The 18,611-nt window shown below is 41.3% G+C and overlaps 1 protein-coding gene across 1 annotated transcript in view; it reads right to left on the reverse strand.

Annotated features, from left to right (window-relative positions):
• Positions 1-18,611, reverse strand: part of sli (slit guidance ligand) — a 505,938-nt gene that overhangs the window by 236,370 nt on the left and 250,957 nt on the right.

An 18,611-nucleotide genomic window follows, 5' to 3' on the forward strand; every position in this document is an offset into this window, starting at 1 on the left:
CAGCATGGAGAAAGTTATTAGCTCGAGGGAGCATAGGACAATTGGACGAATTTCTGTCAAACGGAACTATGTGCATTATAACGTGAGACCTGTCATGCATGTATTCTTATGGGTCTCAGGGCTCATGTCTTAATGCACATAGTTCCGTTTGATAGAAATACATCCAATTTTAATACAAACGAAATTCGGAGCAATGTTCAACACGGGGTAGATTGAGGATGTATACTATATTCTGGTCTGTATATAAAATTAGGGTGGTGCATATTTACTGCTTACTCATGCACAAATCCATTTTGGGAATGATTTACCTTCTTTGCTTCAAATATTATGCATAAGATTTCAATAAATTCTCAGCATTTTGATAAGTTAAATCAAGCAACGGACTAGCCAAGTGCAAATTAAATTTGGAATTTTTGCGTTCCTAGATATTCTCGGGTGAAATCTCCTTTCCCTCGAAATTTGGACAACGAAACACGCATGGGCACACGTATGGCTTAAAACTGCACATTGCCTAAATAATTTCCTCTCATGTTTTCACTTACGACATCAAAAAATTGAAGAAAAAGACGTCTTGAAACTTTCAGGGAAATTCCATTGACTACAAAGCAAAAACTCACAAAATTTCCGATGAGAATTATTTCTCTGTTAAAAAACTCTCTGTTTCTCTGTTAAAAAAGTTAAACATGAATGGAGTCATAATATGCCAGCTTGCTTGGTGTATTTAGGATAATTCTAGTTAGATTCATCCATAGTCCAATACCAGATAAGTGGCGATTCTTGAGAGTTGGCAACACTGTTTTTTCTCTGATTAAATCTATGTAAAACAATCGATTCTTGTCTCGCCTATAATCGAAATTTTTAAAGGATTCAAATGGAGAAAATAGTCCCGACTCCGCACTATTTCATTACTTTTCTCGGGAACTTTGCTTGATGGGGGATCAGCCCGAGGAAAAGTATAGTCTCTCAATACCGAGAGATAAGACACATTGAATCCATTTCTTACCCAAATTTTACGCTCCTATGATGTTACAAACGAGCATGAGATTACGCACTTTCACTAGTTCCAAAGACTCTAAACCGGAATGGACCGAGGAACTTAGGGTACAGCGAGGAATAGAATCCAGAGCTGGGTTTGATCAAATATAATGAAAAACTTTACGCTGGAAAAAAAGTCTCTTCGACTAGAGTCCGAGCTCTCAAAAAAATTGACAAGAAAAAATACTCTTAATTCAATCGGATTTTTGCTTGAAATGAAAGGAAATCCGCTGAAATTAAGAGGCTTGGCTCTCGAATGAAGCAAAATCCGATCGAATCAAGAGTATATTTTCTTGTCAATTTTTTAAGAGTCTCGACTCTGGATCCTGGAAACCTTTTTTTTCCAGTGACAAACTAGATAATCTTTCTACTCCTTTGTGGGAGTCAGGACCAGCAACGCCTTACTCTCCCTATGAAGGAACTCTAGGGAATAGCCGCCTTAAAAAGTTCCGATTCTATCAGGAACATGCTAACTTTCACATGACACTAATGATGGGCCTGTCGACAAAGCCGGACTTGGGTCCACAACGTCATTCGCTCGTCATTCCGTGACGCTGAAAATCCCGCGGGGCAAGGCGGGGCGTGGGGAGGGTGTTTGGGGGCAATTTTCCAGATTAGTGCGTTGTGTCGTCGTTAGACGGACAGCGGCTTCCGAGTTAGCGTGGCTACTTTGCCGCGCCAAGGGAGGGAACGCGGGGATAGGAGGGGACAAGGCCATTAAATGCCCATTCCGAAGTAGTTACACACGTCTAGACAAGGGACAAGGGCTGGGCCCCGAATCCGGGCGCATAATTACGTACACCTTCCCGCCATTAACTTCTTTGATAAAACAATGTGTGTACAGCGCTGTCCCCCGAATAATCAAATAAACGACCCGCTCCGGATCCACCCCTGTTGCCGCTATCCTCGGGAAAAATTAAATTGCTGATTCGGCAATTTTATAGTTAAAAAAGTGACTGAAATGTTTCAATGTAGATTTTACGACGGAAAAATGCTACTGTAACCACCCCCGTGGTTAAATTACACTGGAAAAAAAGCACATTGGATCCAGTGGCGCGGCGTGAATTGCGATGTACGATTGTATGCCTTAAACCTATGGAAAGAATCATATAAGTGTCGCTGTGAACGCCTGTTTATCGATCATTTCATAGGTTGAGTGGCAAAACAATCGAAATTCGCAAATCACGCACGCATGATTGGATCTGGAGTCCAGACTCTTTTTTCATTCGATTCTTATTGGTCCAATTGCTCCGCCAGAGGAGATTGGACAAATGAGAGTCGGGTATGAGAATATTTTTCATTTTTTTGGTCGTTCTTTTATTTTTTCGACGCGGGCCTAAAAGAGCGCGAAGCGCCCTCTGGGGGTTGGGCCGCGTAGCGGCCAGGGGGTCATAGCCCCCTAGTTATATGGTAACGTTTACATTTCCTCTCGCAGAATTGACTCTGAATTGACGCTATGTGAAATGCAGCATAAAGGAATGGTAAATTCTACTCGTACCAATCTTTTTTTTTTCAGTGTAGTTTTAGATTGGGTCTATCATCGGATATGAGGACAGTAAAAGCTAAGATTCATTTTCCTCTGTGGGATGAAACTAACAAATTGGCTTTGGTATAGGTATATGCTTGGCAACAAGTGCACGAGGGAGTGAATCTTTTAACAAACTCGCCCTTTCCCGTTTGGACCATCCATGCACTCTCACTGTCTGTTTTACTAATAGCTATCTGTTTGAGTTCTCGCTTATCGCAGGTCAATTACTTTTATGCACTTTTTTCTCCGTTCTTCTCTTCCCTCTTTAATTTTGAATCTTTTCCGGTTTTTTGGGTGAAATGTTTATGTAATGCGTTCGCTCCTGAGTGTGTATACAGTCGTGAAGCTGAAATTATTAGCTAAAAAAAACTCGCACCGTCTCCAGTTTTTAACTTCTTCCCTCTCTAAAGTGAAAGCCTTTCCTCCATCTTCAAATCCGGCAACAATGCATTATCTTGAATACCTCTGGTTGCTTAAATTTTAATTTAAATAGCTCTGAGATAAGCATTATAACGCTGTCGAGTTACGGAAAAAATTTCGTTTCATAAAGTTCGTAAAATTAAAAAAACCATTATGAATCGTTCAAAAGAGTTGAGAATCACTGGAGAAAAAATTCTCTTGAATATGTGGTCCAGACTCGTGAAAAATTTTACAAGAAAAAAATACTCAATATTCAATCGAATTTGCTTGAATCAAGGGCTAAACTTCTTACTTTAAGCGAATTTCCATTTGATTCAAGTAAAATTCCGATGGAATCATGGGTATTGTTTCTTGTCAATTTTTGAATTGCCGAATTTTACCGAAAGAAAGAACTTGTTTTTAGTTTTCAATTGCATGTTAAAGAGGACAGCTGTATGTGCGATCTTCTGTATGCTTGCTTGGTTACGATTCTAAAAATATAACAAGCATATATTCTTAAGGTTATGCGTTGGTAAAAAAGGGTACCATTGGCACAAAACATCAGTAAATATCATTTTTTCTTCGAGTCTAAAGTTTCGCCTGAAAAACGACTATACCTGCGCGGCGACAGTGGACTGTACGAAAGAGCCGGGGGGCCGGCCGGTATATGAAGCCGAACAGCACAACCGCTTGTCCAAACGTCCGACGAGGAGATAAAGAAACGCAGCATATGCTGAGTGTGTGGTCCAGACTCTTAATTAGCTCCTATGCAAAATGAACGGTTAAGTTACGCGGTAACAAGTGTCGCCAGTTGACCTGCGTTCACTTGGATTAAAAAAAAAAAAAAAAAAAAAAAAAAACACCGGTCTCCGGAAACAGGAACATGCAACCATGCATAGGAGTTAAATTTGATTGCCGGAGAGAAAAGTTGGAAGCAGTGTTGTAAAACTATAGGTAAGATGTATGATATCTGTGTTGTGTGTGTGATATCGCCCTTTGAGAAGTCGGGTTTATGACGTCATCCACCTTGATTTCATTAGTGACGCAGATTTGCACTGGTTACTCAACGTCAAACTCGCATGAATGATAATAGCACCTGCAGAACTGTGAGAATACTTCACGCATTGCGCCAAACAGCGTGGTCGGCGGAAGCCTCATATTAACGCCTACAAGACTGCATGAATACTTCTCGCATTGCGCCAAAAGCAGTGCAGTCGGTCAGTTGGCGTGAAACGCATATTAGCGCCTACGAGACTTCGAGTTCTGTCGGTTAGACGCACATTCGCACTAGTTATTCGACGTAAAACTCGGATTAAAGCAAGGTGGAAAAAACTAAGGGAGTCACTACCGCGATGGTTTGCGTCATCAACCGAATTTTTCAAAGTGTAATATCTCGGTTAATATTGACGTGGAGAGGTGCTGTTCGGACGTATCTTATTATTTTTGTCCAACCTGCTAGAATCAAACATCGAACCACGATTCTGTGACCAGCGCAACTGACCCATTGCCGGCGATTGCTAACTGCCTGCGACATCGTAGCTTCAACGATCAGCTCGCAGTTATTGAATCAGATTAGTTGAATTTTGAAAGAGACTAGATTTCGAAACTTTGGTCGTTACCGCTTTCCAGCGGCTATTATTGCAAGTTGGCAATACCGTTTTTCTTCATTTAAATGTATGCTAAACAATCGATTCTACGTGAGGCAGCCATGTCTCACCTAGAATCGATAAATTCAATGAATTTAAATGGAGTATTAACAGTTGCGCCAACTTGCTAGAGTCGCCACTGCTCTGCCGTTTTAGCAGTAAGGGTCAAATTTTCGAAATCGAGTTTCCTTCAATATTCGTTCAATCTCATTTGGATGAAATCACTGAAATAGCTGGAACAGCGAAATACATCTTAACTGTATCAAAACGAGTCATTTGATAAAGCCGTAAGTGCGCAAAATATCTCGTAGTTTCAGGCAAAACAGCCGTTAGTTCGACATTATTCCTTCAGAGAGCGAATAAAAACAGTCCTTTCATGAATACAGCCGCCCTCTTCTGCCAATTTCGAACCTGAAAATGTGTTTGTTGTGTGTCCTCAACGCAACCACGAAAGCAAGCAGAAGATAGCACTTACGGCTGTATTGCGTATAGCCTAGTATGAAAATGAAAAATACCGTTTTCATGGAATGGAAATAAAATAAGTCGATTTTTAATCATCCAAACGATTTCTTACAGTCTATTGGATGATTGGTGGGAATTTGACAAAAGACGAAGGCTTCTCTTAATGAAATTTTTCAGTCAGACGCTTCTGAGCCCGTTTTCTCAAAACTTCATTTTCGCACTTACGGCTCTCTTCGCTATCACGGCAGTGCTGCTCTCTTCGGAGCCAAGGGAGCCGAGATGACCGCTCTACATCCTCCACTGATTCGAGTCATAAGTTCATGACGACGAGGTTCGATGCACGAGCGGGCGTGCGAGGTGAGTTCGGGAGACCTATTCATAAGTCCTGCCGATCAAATATCACCGTGAAAGTGCTCATTAGGACCGCGCCGGGGACGACGCGGAGGGGCGGGGGGCGTTTTCTGTGGGTGAACGGGTTACACCAACAAACGCTCATTCATTAAAAGTAAACAACGCTCAACAGTCATCCCACAGCGTTGCCCCGTATTCGTATATGCTGTCCGAATCCAACGACTGGTTTACTACCCATCCCGGAAACTTTTTTGAAAAATGAAAAAAAAAAAAAAAATGACTCGAGGGCTGATTCTCAGAATGCATCATTTAATTTTGGATTGGTATTAGTTCTAAGGCCACTACTACTCTGCTGTGCAACGCAAAAACGCCGTAAACGCCATTTAAATTTTTTTGGAAACAATGTATCATACCAGAAAAAATTGTCAACCTTGGGAAAATGTTCTAACAGAATTCTTTCGCAAATACAATCAAGAACTTAACCTGAAAATTTGAGGTGCATGGGTAAAACAGTTTTTCTTTTAGGAAGTGTTAAGTTCCAAAAAACGCGGGAAAATATTGGTGGATTTACGGCTTTCTTGCTTAGGACAGCAGTACTAGTTTATTACTCATCCCAGAAAATGTGTTGAAAAAAAAGAGAGAAAATTGACGCTAGAGCTGATTCCTTGAACAGCACCATATAAAATTTTGGATTGGTATTAGTCCTAGGGTCACTACGTCTAGTTCATTACCTATCCCGAAAAATGTTTTGGAAAAAAAAAAAAAAAAAAAAAAAAAAAAAAAAAAAATGAAAAAATGACTCTAGGGCTGATTCTTAGAATGGTATCATATAAATTTTGGATTGGTATTCGTTCTAAGGCTACTACTACTAGTTTATTACCCGTCCCGAAAAATGTTTGGAAAAAAAAAAAATTGACGCTAGGGCTGATTCCTAAAATGGCATCACATAATATTTTGGATTGATATCAGCCCTAGGGTCACCTCTTCTAGTTTATTACCCATCCCGTGATTTTTTTTTAAAAAAAGGAAGAAGAAGAAGAAGAAAAAGAAAGTTGACTCCAGGGCTCCAGGCAAATTTGAGGGCTTTTTAAAACAAAGAAAGTCAACCTTTACCGAACGCATTTTTCATCTCTATTCTATAAACCTCCTCATTTATTTTTCACGATAGGTGATAAGTTGTCATCATGTTCTGAGAGTGTACGACAAAGTAAACCCTCCTCCTGATCTGTGTCAAAAATGCAAAGATTGACCATTTTTCTCCTCACTGAATTTCATGCCCGAAAAGAAGCAAAAGAATGAGGAATCTAGTAAGTAATCTGAATAAAACCTCGATGAGAGCAATCAAATACGAAGGAATAAAAACATTCTGTCTTTTTCTTCTTTGCCAACGCTGTATATTCATTTTTGTGACCGTATTGCAACATTGTAAAAAAACACACGCGCCCTCGACTAAGGGGGGCGTCTAAGAATGAGTCCCCTAATTGCCCGTGCGGCGTGGCGCTTGGCCGGGCCCCGAGGCCCCCCAAGCGATGCCGTGCCCCCCTAATTAGACGGCTACTTAAATTCGGAACTCCAAAAATAAATCAACCGCCTATACAGGCGGGAGATCCAAAATTCCCCGCCTTTTAAATCGGGACTTTTCGCGTGCGCTTGGCAACACCGCAAGTTGTCCTGGACGAGAGCTACGCCTGATTTTGGCTTGAACGTAACTTATAAGCCCCCGTGTCGTAAATCTTCGCTCAAATCCGGCTGTAACTGAATAACGTTAGGCGAAAAGAGCGCATCTGCTTCTTGATTGAAAATTCGATCGTTTAAGAGAACACTACTTTTGAGGCTCACTTTGAAATGAACATAGGCTCTTTCTGCCTGGTGCTTTCTAGATGTCTCTCGCGGATCTGTGTCATAAAATTAGTTACTTTCGAATAAAAGCTCAATGATACGCCTGTAATTTTGTAGAGGAGCTACAATGATTTAGAATACTTTTTAAAGGGTAATAAAGAGCAACCTGTGGCAAAGCCTGATTTTTCTTGAATTTCGGGTGCTTTTAGAAGCAAAAACATTTTCGTCGAAGTCTTAAGCGTTCTCGTGCACACACATATAGTTACGCCACCCACGGATACTATTCTAGACGTTTCCGTAAACCTTTTTCTGAATAGAGTGATCAAGTGGAATTCCTAAATTTAAAAATCAAGGAACTTCCGAGTAGGAATTAATTTAAATCAACTGTGTGCGAGATAGATAAATCTTGTGATCTCTTAACTTCCATGCATATTTTTTATTTTAAATACCAAAGACGGCAATTGAGCAATCTTTCGCTCACTGGCATTTCGTCTTCAAAATTTTTCTGTGGTAAAACTACCTGAGTACTTTAATGCCGCACGAGTATTGATTTTTTCGATTCTTCACATAATGTCACAATTTATTCGAAGAATCTTGATTTCATCGTCAACACGAGAACAGAATATTACATTTGTGCGCTTACGAGTGGATTCCAGACTTTCCTGCCGGCCGATTATTAAAATTGATAGACAAAGCTATAGACAAAAGATACAAAAGAGATATGAAGAGATGCTATTGATGGAAGTGGGTGGTTGCAATGGACAAAGGAGGTAGGTAATAGACTAACTAACGGCAACCAACGAGGGACCCCTTAGTTATTAGTCTATAATTTTCTCCCTTTGTCTATAGGAACTACAGGTTTCAACCAAAAGGATCGCTCCATACTCCCTATATGTCTTCTTTGTCTGTAGCTTTGTCCATCAATTTAAATAATCAGTCTGCTGGTGTGTCCGACGTGGTTTTCGAACGAATTCACGCCTAGAAATATGACTCAGTTCGCTGTGTCTCTTGGGTGCAACACTCGTTGCCTCGATTTCATCGTCAGCACGAGATCAGAATATCAGTATTTTGAACAGCGTTCATGTTTCCCGACTTTTCCACCGATACTCTCATGAAGCGAGGCGAAAGATACACTTCGCAACAAAAACAGTGCTTGATCGCATTCCGCCGCGCAACGAGAGCTCGAGGAGTGTAAGTCGCGCGGCGGCGGAGCTTAAATCAAAGCACTCGAAACCAGATGCGCTCGTCGACGACTCTCGCTTGAAAAACGGCGAGCTTTCGATCGACGGAGCTTTCGCAACTTTCCCGGGTTCCGCTCGCGGAGATCGCGGCAAAAACGGAGGGACTCCGAGCGAAAAGCGATTGCCTTGTAAATCGAAGCCACTCCAGCCAATGGCCGACAAGGTTGCAATCTTTCCTGCCCGGAAAATTCGAGGTTCCCCAGACATTTCCCCGGTTGAATTTTTCAGGGCGAATTTTCTGGATTTCCTTACGGAGCTCTCAACCGTTAGGAAGCGAATTGAACCTGATCAAACTGATTTCAGAGTCAGGAATACGATTCGCCTTCAATTTGATGGATATGCAATATTAGCTACTTGGGAGTTAAAATAGTTTTATCATTCATTTTGGTTCATGGATGAGGACGGGCTGGCAAAAGGAAGGAGGGGATAAAGAGGAGGAGAAAGTGAGGAGGTAGAGGAGGAGGAGAAAATATGAGGAAGAAGAGAAAAGTAGTGAAGAGGAGGAAGAAGAAGCGTAGCAAGAATGAAAACGAGAGGAAAATGAAGATGAATAATAATAAGAAGAAGAACAAGGCTAATTTTTTAACTTGGTCTAGTCTTCTCCTCTCCTTTTTCCTCTCCTTCCTTTCTTTCTCTTCCATTCTCTTCCCCTACATAATATTCCTCTCAAATTTCGTCTTCGCCTTCTGATTCCTGATGTGTTCCCATTTGGTATATGCGTTGAAAGTTGTGATGTGCTACACTTATTAATCTTATTGGTTAAAGTGGGTAATTTCTATCGACTTAGGAGGAATATTATGGACTCAGTATAGGGTCTCGTGGCGTGAGTTGGTCTATTACCTCCCTTCGCTTTGTCCATTACAATCGTCCGCTTCCACCAATAGAATCCCTCCATACCCCTTTTGTTTTCTTTGTCTATAGCTGTGTCTATCAAATTCAATAATCAGCCCGCAGGTCTAAGAGACCCATTAGACATGGATTAGACAAGGGCTAAGTGCTTTCACAACTTTTCGCAAACTGTAAACAATTTAAACAGATAGGTTTCATTAAGAATGTACTATAGGCTTTCTTGCTATCTACTGTCACAGATAGTTCTAGAGTTCCACCTTGTAAACCAAAATAAAACACTTTCGTTCAAAAAAAAAAAAAAAAAAAAAAAAAAAAAAAAAAACCTTTTTGCAAATATAACTTGTTTTTTCCGCCCGATTTGTCAACGCACCATTCTTCCGTTGCTCTTTGACAGCGACGCGCAAAAAAAAGTCCCTCGACGGTGAATTAAGTCAGCGCTGCGAAAACTCGCGCTGATCGAGCCGCGATGGGCCGGAGCGGCGGGGGGGGGGGAGCGGAAACTTGAACTTGAACACACAAAAAGCTGCGGAGCTTTCAAAAGCTACACCCGCGCGCGCTAACGACAATCGTCTCGCGGCGGGGGCAATATTCGAGCTGCTCGCTCGTATTTCAAAGGGCTCTGAAACACTAAAGGTCAACGCCGCGACGCGGGGCTATGAAAAGCTTCGATCCGTAAGCGGCGACGATTTCGCTTTTTTCCGACGCCGCACAGTGGATCGAGTCAATCAAAGAAGTAGGATAAATTTTTTTTACTAAAACTGCAAATTTTGATGTTCATTTCGTCACATTTTAAATTTCAAGGGGTGCTTCTTGAAGAGAATTTCACGAGAAAACCAATGGAACCACTTTAAGTACCTCAAAAGTCTGTATAAACGGAGTTCTAAGCGTTTTAAAGTTTCCAAATTGTGTCCGACTTCTCCTATTGACTCGGTCCAGTGTGCGACGCCCGCCTTTCGCGTTGCTTTTGATCGGCCCGTAATTTACTCGTCGAGCGGCGACAAAGAGCCTTTTGATATTTAATTCGCGAGACGTCTTAGTTTCGCCGATGTTTCTGGATGGTTTTTCCTCTCCATCGAGAAAATACTGTTTTCAGCGACGGTATTTTAGGACTAAAACATGGAGCTGTTCCCTTTAATGTAACTGCCCGATGAGAAAGGGACTGTAGTTCAAAAAAGCACGCAGGAAAAAGATTATCCTTGAAGACAATGTTTAGGACCGTTCAAGGAGTACGCAACGCACTTGAGAAAGAGGGAGGTTTGAGTCAGCGCGTTGCATTACTAGTGGGGAACGGAGGGTCAAGCCCAGCGTAACATAAAAGGAGGAGAAGTGTATGAATAACTAAATGAAAAGGACGGAAGTATAAGAGGGAGGAAGATAAAAATAAGAAAACAGGAAAGAATAGAAGGAGCCGCTTAAGTATTACGTAACGCACTTAGGGGGAGGGGGGCTTGAGCCAGCGTCATGGTGCGTTACATTGTAACGTGTACTACATTGTAGGTTGTACACAGGTTGTCTGCAGGTTTCTGTTTGGAATTTTTATATTTTATTTGTATTCTTCCGACTGAAAATGGCTCAGTTTTGAGCCGAAACGTCTTTGATTTTCATGTGTACTTTTTAGCCTTGTTTCCCGTGTTTACCCTATGTTTTTGATAACACCATTGTTTTGGTATCATAGATATGTATCATTCTGCAAGTCTTATGCTCATTACGCACGAAGACAACACCAACTCTCTCCTTAATCTGATCAGACTATAATTTAAAACCATACTTTCAAAAACCACCCAACTCCATCCGCGTCTCCATCTCCGGCCCGTCCCGCTCCGTCGCGAAATCTCGGGTCGCATAAAGGTTAACGCCGCGCCGTGGCGCGGATTGGCGCGAGGGTCGGCGATAGACACATTAAGCGGCGTTATGACGTTATGTCCACGCGAGCAATTTGTAATAAACGTTATAAAAGCGCGGAGCCGCGAAATTAATGGGCGCCCCAGGGCTTCGGACACACGGAGCGCGCCGTAATCGGAGACTGCCCATAAAAAGGCGGGGAAACGCCGGAAAAACAAAGAAAGGGATGACTTCGCTGGGATGCCGGCTGTGATAGCGGAAAACGCAAGGTGGTCATTACTGTGGATTGAAAAGATTGTGAGGAAATTTCGCGAATAAGTAAGACGAAACAAAGACATAAATCTCAGTTATACGAATCGCATTATGGGAAAAAATTAAATTGCTAATTTAACAATTCAATTGAGGAGCTTTCCGGAAAAAGGGCACATAGCAAACAATTACGTTTGAGAAAAATGAATTTTAAGTTTCCATTCTTACTTCCTGGCCAGTGATGGTAACTTACATCGCAGCTTGGACTCCCGATTAAGAACGTAATTCACAATCAGTGGCCATAGAATAATGATGGAAGCTCCAAATGCATTTTTTTCTATGTGCCCTTTTTCCGGAAAGCTCCTCAATTGCTAAAAAAAAGTGACTGCAATGTTTCTGCAATAGATGACCCTTCCGCGCGCAAATTGCAATCGGGAGCACAAGACCAAAGCAGATCTTTATCAACGCGAAGGTATCATGAATGTAAGCACGCTGAGTTGTTAAAAAATGGTTAGAATCTCGTCTAGGCACATACGTGGGTTTTGGCGGATTTCGGCCATGTTGAGTAGTATGTAGTATCCTAGTGCAAAGGGGTTGGATAGAGCAACACGTCTGACGAAATGTTTACCAGTGCCAAAGTATCGTTTTTTAAGAGGGAAGCTCAAAAAAACGAAAATTTCTTACGCACATTGTGAAGTTAGGAGTGCATTTCAAATTTTCCCAATGCGTTCATGATGATTTTTCAGACATTTAAGAATCGAAACAACTCTTATTTTTGAGCAAAAGTTTGCAACGGGCCCATTCCTAGCAAAATTCGCAATCTGACAACGGTCAAATTTACAACGATCCTCACGTCCGGGCTTACAAATATCATTATCCCATCACTCCACGTCCCAGGATTCCACCGCAAGGGAAGGGGTGCTGAAAAGCTTTCCTCCTCACCCCTCCCCCTCCCGCAGGTTACGACGGCGGGGGAGGTGGGGGGAGGAAGCTCGGCAGGCCCTTTCCGCTTCGGATCAAGGGTCACGTTCGGGTTTTTACGAGCTTAAAAAGATTTCAAAAGACGATCGACAGACAATGGCGCGGACAGTGCGGCGTGGGACGTAGATGTAAAGAAATTAAGTCCTTGATTAGTTTATTGGACGCTGCACTAATCGGATTAATGGCTCCTCTATGAGAAACGTCTTCGCGAACCGACGTGCATCCTTCCTCTGATTGCTCCTCGGGGGGGGGGGGGGGGGGGGTGGTGGTGGTTTACGATTAAGCATCGTGTGTCGCTCATGCGGAGTTCTGATGGGTTTCGACGATGGTTTAGTGAGAGTGAGTTGTTAGATTATCGTTTACGTTGATTTGAGATTCTAGGATCAGCGAGAACAAAACGCCGTTACCAAGGAACGTAACTTCATACCGGGGTTACACAACTGACCCGCATAACACTGAAACACAATTTTATTGAGATATTACTTTGACGTAAAGCGTCGTTTCTTGTTGACAATTTTTTTAATTTTTATTTTTTATTTTAGTTGAATTCGTGCGGATTCGACCTACGGTCAGTTTTTCTTCATTTAAAAAAGCTTTGGTTATCGTTAAGTTTAAGTTAAATACAACGATACTGAACCGATGTTTCTTTGACTAATAAACCTGAATTTAGGTTAAATGCCCACGGATTAAAAAAAAAAAAAAAAAAAAAATGACAAGAAACAACGCTTAAAGTCAAAATGATATCTCTTTTTCCAGTGAATGTTATTTTTCAGAAGAATATAACTGCGCGGTAAGAGGAAATCAAGAGAATAGTTACCTGGTGAAATTTTTAGTTAGAATACGTCTCGCCTTCAATTTTTAAGGACGGCAATGTGACCGGCACAGGAGCACGAATAGTTATCTCAAAGTGCTTTGCAATGACTTCATCACAGAGTTGGAGTATATTGTAATACTACATTCGTGTGCGTGTGATTTGTCCTCGGTGTTGACCAACGGGTACAAGACTTTACTCTTTATCTGTCTGACTCCCCCTCCCCTCAAAAATATTTCGATTTTTATACGTTTTTTTCCAAAATAATGGTTAAAATTTGAAACACATCTATCGTGCCCAAAACGCATTGGGCCAAAACTGAAGATCCATCTTGGCAAGTATGCAACCGACTCTTCGAAAAAAGAGAGAAAATTTACATTAAGCGTAAAATTCCATTCCCTGATCCAATTTGACAGAAATTGCTCCCCTGAAAAGTCACCTCCGGGAATTTAGGGCCCTTTGCCTGTTTACGGTCAACATTTTTGTTTTTTAAGACTGCGCATGAGCCAAAATAACGACCTCTATTCATAAAAATCGCCAATTTTTTGCAGGTTTCCAGCAATGTGCTCTAGATCTGAGTCTCATAAACGGTCATAAAACAAAATCGCACACGGAAACACGTCTTCGTCTCGGCTACCGTACTAAGGAACAACGCCGTATGAACGATCACCCGTTGCCAAATCTCCCCCTATAAAATATTTATTTTTTAACTTAGTTCTGAATGGTAAATATTTCTTCTTGAAATGTTTGTAGCTTAAACTGCGATTAAACTCCTCTGAGAAATAAGACAGATAACATTCAGAAGTTTCCCAGAAATATCGATTTTTCTTAATGGAAATTTGGCAATACCCGGAGGCTGATAAGGTGTTCTTCCTTAAGACGGCAGCCCGAACAGCCTGTTTCGACTCCCGTCTGGGAAGATTAAAATTAATTCAAGACGCTGAAGGAGAAAAGATGCACCTGTAAAGGAAACTGTCGCAGCGGAGGAAAACTCCCGTTTTGGACTCGAGCCGTATTTTATATCCCTACTTAAACTGAAAAGTGCGTAAAACGGCGGCAATACACCCCTTCCTCATCTCCTCTCTGAATTGATTTATGCACGCATAAAAGAGCTTTGAAAAATGCCCCACATTCAAGATGCCAAATCGAGCTTTTATCATTCGATTGTATAATAATTGGATACAATTTTTCAAAATGATTCCATTTACATAGAAGGATTTAAAAAATGACTTATGCTTGTATGTATATCGGAATCGTGTTAACTGATCTTCTGCCGCATTATAAAAGTGCGTAAACTTAGGTAGTATGGACTCTACCTTTTGAGCCGGAAGCTCAAAAGTGCGGAAATTTCTTCCACAGATTGTAAAGTTAGAAGTACATTTTAGATTATACAGCTGTGCTCAGAGACACTATACTTAATTTATCCAGACCGATGCTATTTTCTCTAAAGAGTAAAAGTTACTTTTGAAATTCAACGCTCAAAATCGCCCAATGATGACTTGAGACCAGAGAATTGGGCGTATTTCTGCCAAACGGAACTACGTACATTAAGATATGAGCCCTGAGGCCCATAAGCGTATATGCATGACAAAGCTCACGTCATAATGCAAATATGGTTCCGTTTAGCAGAAATTGAGCACTTGATTTAGTAATCCTAACCCAATTTGCAAAAAATTACCTAGCAAAGCTCACTCGGACATTCATCGCTCATCATTAGGCAAATTTAATTTTATTCTTTGCGAAACAAGTCGCTCATCAATCATCATTGGGCGAAAATTAGCCCTGACTTAACTTCTGCCTCCAGCGACTAAATTACTCAGATCGTTATTGCGGATTTCCTGCAATACATTGTCTCTAGACCGTTATGTGATTATAATTGGGTAATATTCCTTGCGACGGCTTTTGTTTTCGCTCTAGCAAAAGTTTCAACCAACGAAGCAAGAAAAATCGTAGGGGATTTATGAGGCAACTTGTCAACCGCGATCGTGATATTATTTAGACTCATAAAAACGCCAATTTCAGGAACCCGTTGAATAGGCGAGCCTTTAGCGTCGCCACGGCGCGGCGGCTGGCTGCCACCTCACCTTTTGAGACTGGGAAATGGAACCCTTTTGAGAAAAAAGAAAACCGCAGGAGACTGCGGGGGAGGGGATTTAGAAATTCGAGGGAGAGGGCGCTTTCCTCGATAATTTCTCTTCCCGTCGATGGTGGGTGATTTATTTTTGATGTACCTTGTCAAAAAGCGAATGAAATTTATCGGACGCTTTTGAAAAAAATGTCGCAAGTTTCCACAGTTGCCGCTTATAATAACCTCACAGTCGTTCTTTAAAGAGCTTATTTTCTCAGGGAGACCCCATTTGGTTTACAATATGATTAAAGGAACTTTTAGGAGGCCCGGAAAGTAGCATTATAGAAAGTAAAATTTTTGCAAATCTCGAGTAGTGTGACTTAGAAATGGATTCTAGAAAGGGATCATAATGATTTGCCACTACAAAGAGTGCAAAATGCGATGGAAAAAACTTTACTACCTTAAATACCTAAACACGTAATACCTACCTTAAAATTTACCAAACTGACAATAAACGTGATTTCTTCTGTATTTTAGACTTTTTTCAGTGGCAAATCTTTTTGACACCTTTTTCAAGACTCGTTTCCAAAGTTATACTGCTAACTTTTATTCGAATTTTGCACACAAAAAATGCCTTTTTATGATGTTATGATAACGATCTTCCCAGAGCAAAACACTTAGAGACGTGCATGGCCCGACCTGTGCGTAACAAGATGGTATAATTAACTTAGGGGTAAACCTCACCCCCCCTCCGCCTTTAGTCTTGTGCTAAATCTCATTAGAGCCCAAAATTTTTGGCTGTAATTGAAATATTGGAACTTTTGGGACTTGTTTTCCCCGCGAAATAGTGTGCGGACTCAGCACTTTTTTACCACGTTGTTAAGGATCTTCTTGAACCTACACTGAAAAAAAAGCTAAGTGCTATATCGACAAACCGTCCGTTCCCGGCTCAGAGGCCGAAATTAATTTCCGGGTGCTGGAGTCGTAGCTTCGATTGCTCTGGGTGCTACACCTGGAACTTTCGGCCTCTGAGACCGGAACGCGGACGGTACGTCAATATAGCCCGTAAGTGCGGCTTCCGCGGCCGAAGTTTTATTTTCAATGCACGAAGTAAACTAGAAGAGGCTTCCTAAGGAAAGGAACTCTCTAAGGAACAATAAAAAGGACCTATACACTTGGAAAAAAAAACAAAAAAAAACACATTGGATCTAGAGTCCAGACTCTTGAAAACATTGACAAGAAAAAATACTCTTGATCCAATCTGATTTTTGCTTGAATCAAAACGAAATCCGCTTAAATTAAGAGGCTTGGTTCTTGATTTAAGCTAGATTCTGATTGAATCAAGAATACAATTTCTTGTCGATGTTTTTAAGAGTCTGGACTCTAGATCCAATGTGTTTTTTTTTCCAGAGCACGATGGTAACTGTAAGATGCTTCCTAAGGTGAGGACCTGTTTAAGGAACGAAAAGGACCTAATGAATACGACCTTGAACAACGGAAACGAGATTTCTCGACGAACGTAACCGACTCCTGTCACAGATTTTGGCTCTGGATGGCAACATAGGCGTCTTTTTAAATACAGCCGATCGCTCAAGTTACGGCGAGTCTGAGGAGTCGGAGAAGGCAAAGGAAGGGGACTTAAAGGGAGCGCACTTTTATGTAGCTACTTTCGAGACCGCTTGCAGGAGAGCTCAGCTTAATCGCTCGGAAATTTAAGCTCGGCGCTGTATTCTGTACTGCATCGCGACGGAGGTTACCTCGTTACTCCCTCGCCGCGCCGCAGCACACAGTGAATCGAGTCTTTGGGAGAGGGCGGACAAAATTTGGAATCTTTAAAAGCTCAAAACTCCGTTTAAACAAAAATTTCAGCTTCTAAAAGTAGTTTCATGGGTTTTCTCGTGAAATTTCTGATAGGAAGCATCCCTCAAACACGATGGTGCCACTGGTTTTTTCTGAAATCAACTCCCAAACTCAAAAAAAGCTCTCAAGTTGAGGTCAAAATGGAGGGGATATCCCACCCTACCCTGAGAGTCCACCTCTACATCAACACAAACTATCCATGCAAAGATAGGGAGGAAATGCATTAGCAGGGTTGCCGTGTTATCAGTTTTGGAGTCCCCCAATTAGGTAAAGTGGCAAACCTGCTAATATATTTGCTCCCTATTTTTGCATGGAGAGTTTGTCTTGATATAGACAAGGACTCTCAGGATAGCGTGGGATATCCCTTCTATTTTGGCCTCAACTTGAGAGCTTTTTTTTTTAGCTTGGGAGATGATTTCAGAGAAAACCAGTGGGACCATCGTGTTTCTCGCGAACTTTTACATAAGAATCAACAGTCAAATCGCAAATCCCTCACACATGCAACATCTCCATTAAACATCGAAATTCGCAGTTATAGTCAAAAGTTTCATGCCCGACCTCTTAGATTGACTCGATCCACTGTGCGGTACCGAGCAGGAAAGATGATAGTCGCCGAGGATGTTAAGTTGTCACAAGCAACTATGTGTACCCTCCACTGGATTTTTATCCTTAGTGCCGTCTGTCGGGCCGTCTCCTGTGACCTTGAGTATGCTAGCTAGTTCTGCAGAAATAATAATAAGAAAAGATACAAGTTCTTATTTCCTCCCTTATTCGACCCTGCGGATTCGCATGGATGGAGGAGTATATTCTTCTGCCAGGCGGAAAACTCCTCGGGAGGAAAAAATTGGGAATTTGGGAATAAGGGAGTAAATAAGAATGAAATGTATCTTCTTCTTATTATTATTTCTGTAGAACTAGCTAGCAAACCCAAGGTCACAAGAGACGGTCTAGCGGACGGCACTAAGGATAAAAAAAATTGTGGCTGGACCAAAATGTCACGGGGCGTAATTTCGCGAATTACTCGTTTCTCTGACGAAGGAACGTAATTACATTTCAGCGTTGCCGAATTTTCACTCTCAAATTGCATTTTTACTGAGAGAATCTTAGGTACATCTGACAGATAATTTCACTGATTTTTTCTTCTAATCTCATGGAAAATGAAAAAAAAAATCAGGAAAATGTCCAATATTTTCCTCAAATCTCCAAACATTTTCCAAAATTGCATAGTACTGTGCAAAAAAATGAATTGTTTCAGTAAATTTGGCAACTTTGGAATGGAGTTACGTTCCTTCGTTTGAGAAACGACGAATTAGCCAGTTCTCTCAAAGAACGGATTTGTAAATCATAGTCTGTGCCCGAAATATCTCTTAAATTAGAGGTGAGTCGGGAAATTTTTGGAAATTTCAGAACTCGAGGAAACTTGTCATTCTACTCACCATCAATAAAGTTG

Source organism: Bemisia tabaci, chromosome 10 (genome assembly GCF_918797505.1).
Source record: "Bemisia tabaci chromosome 10, PGI_BMITA_v3".
In the NCBI taxonomy this organism is placed as follows: Eukaryota; Metazoa; Arthropoda; class Insecta; order Hemiptera; family Aleyrodidae; genus Bemisia; species Bemisia tabaci.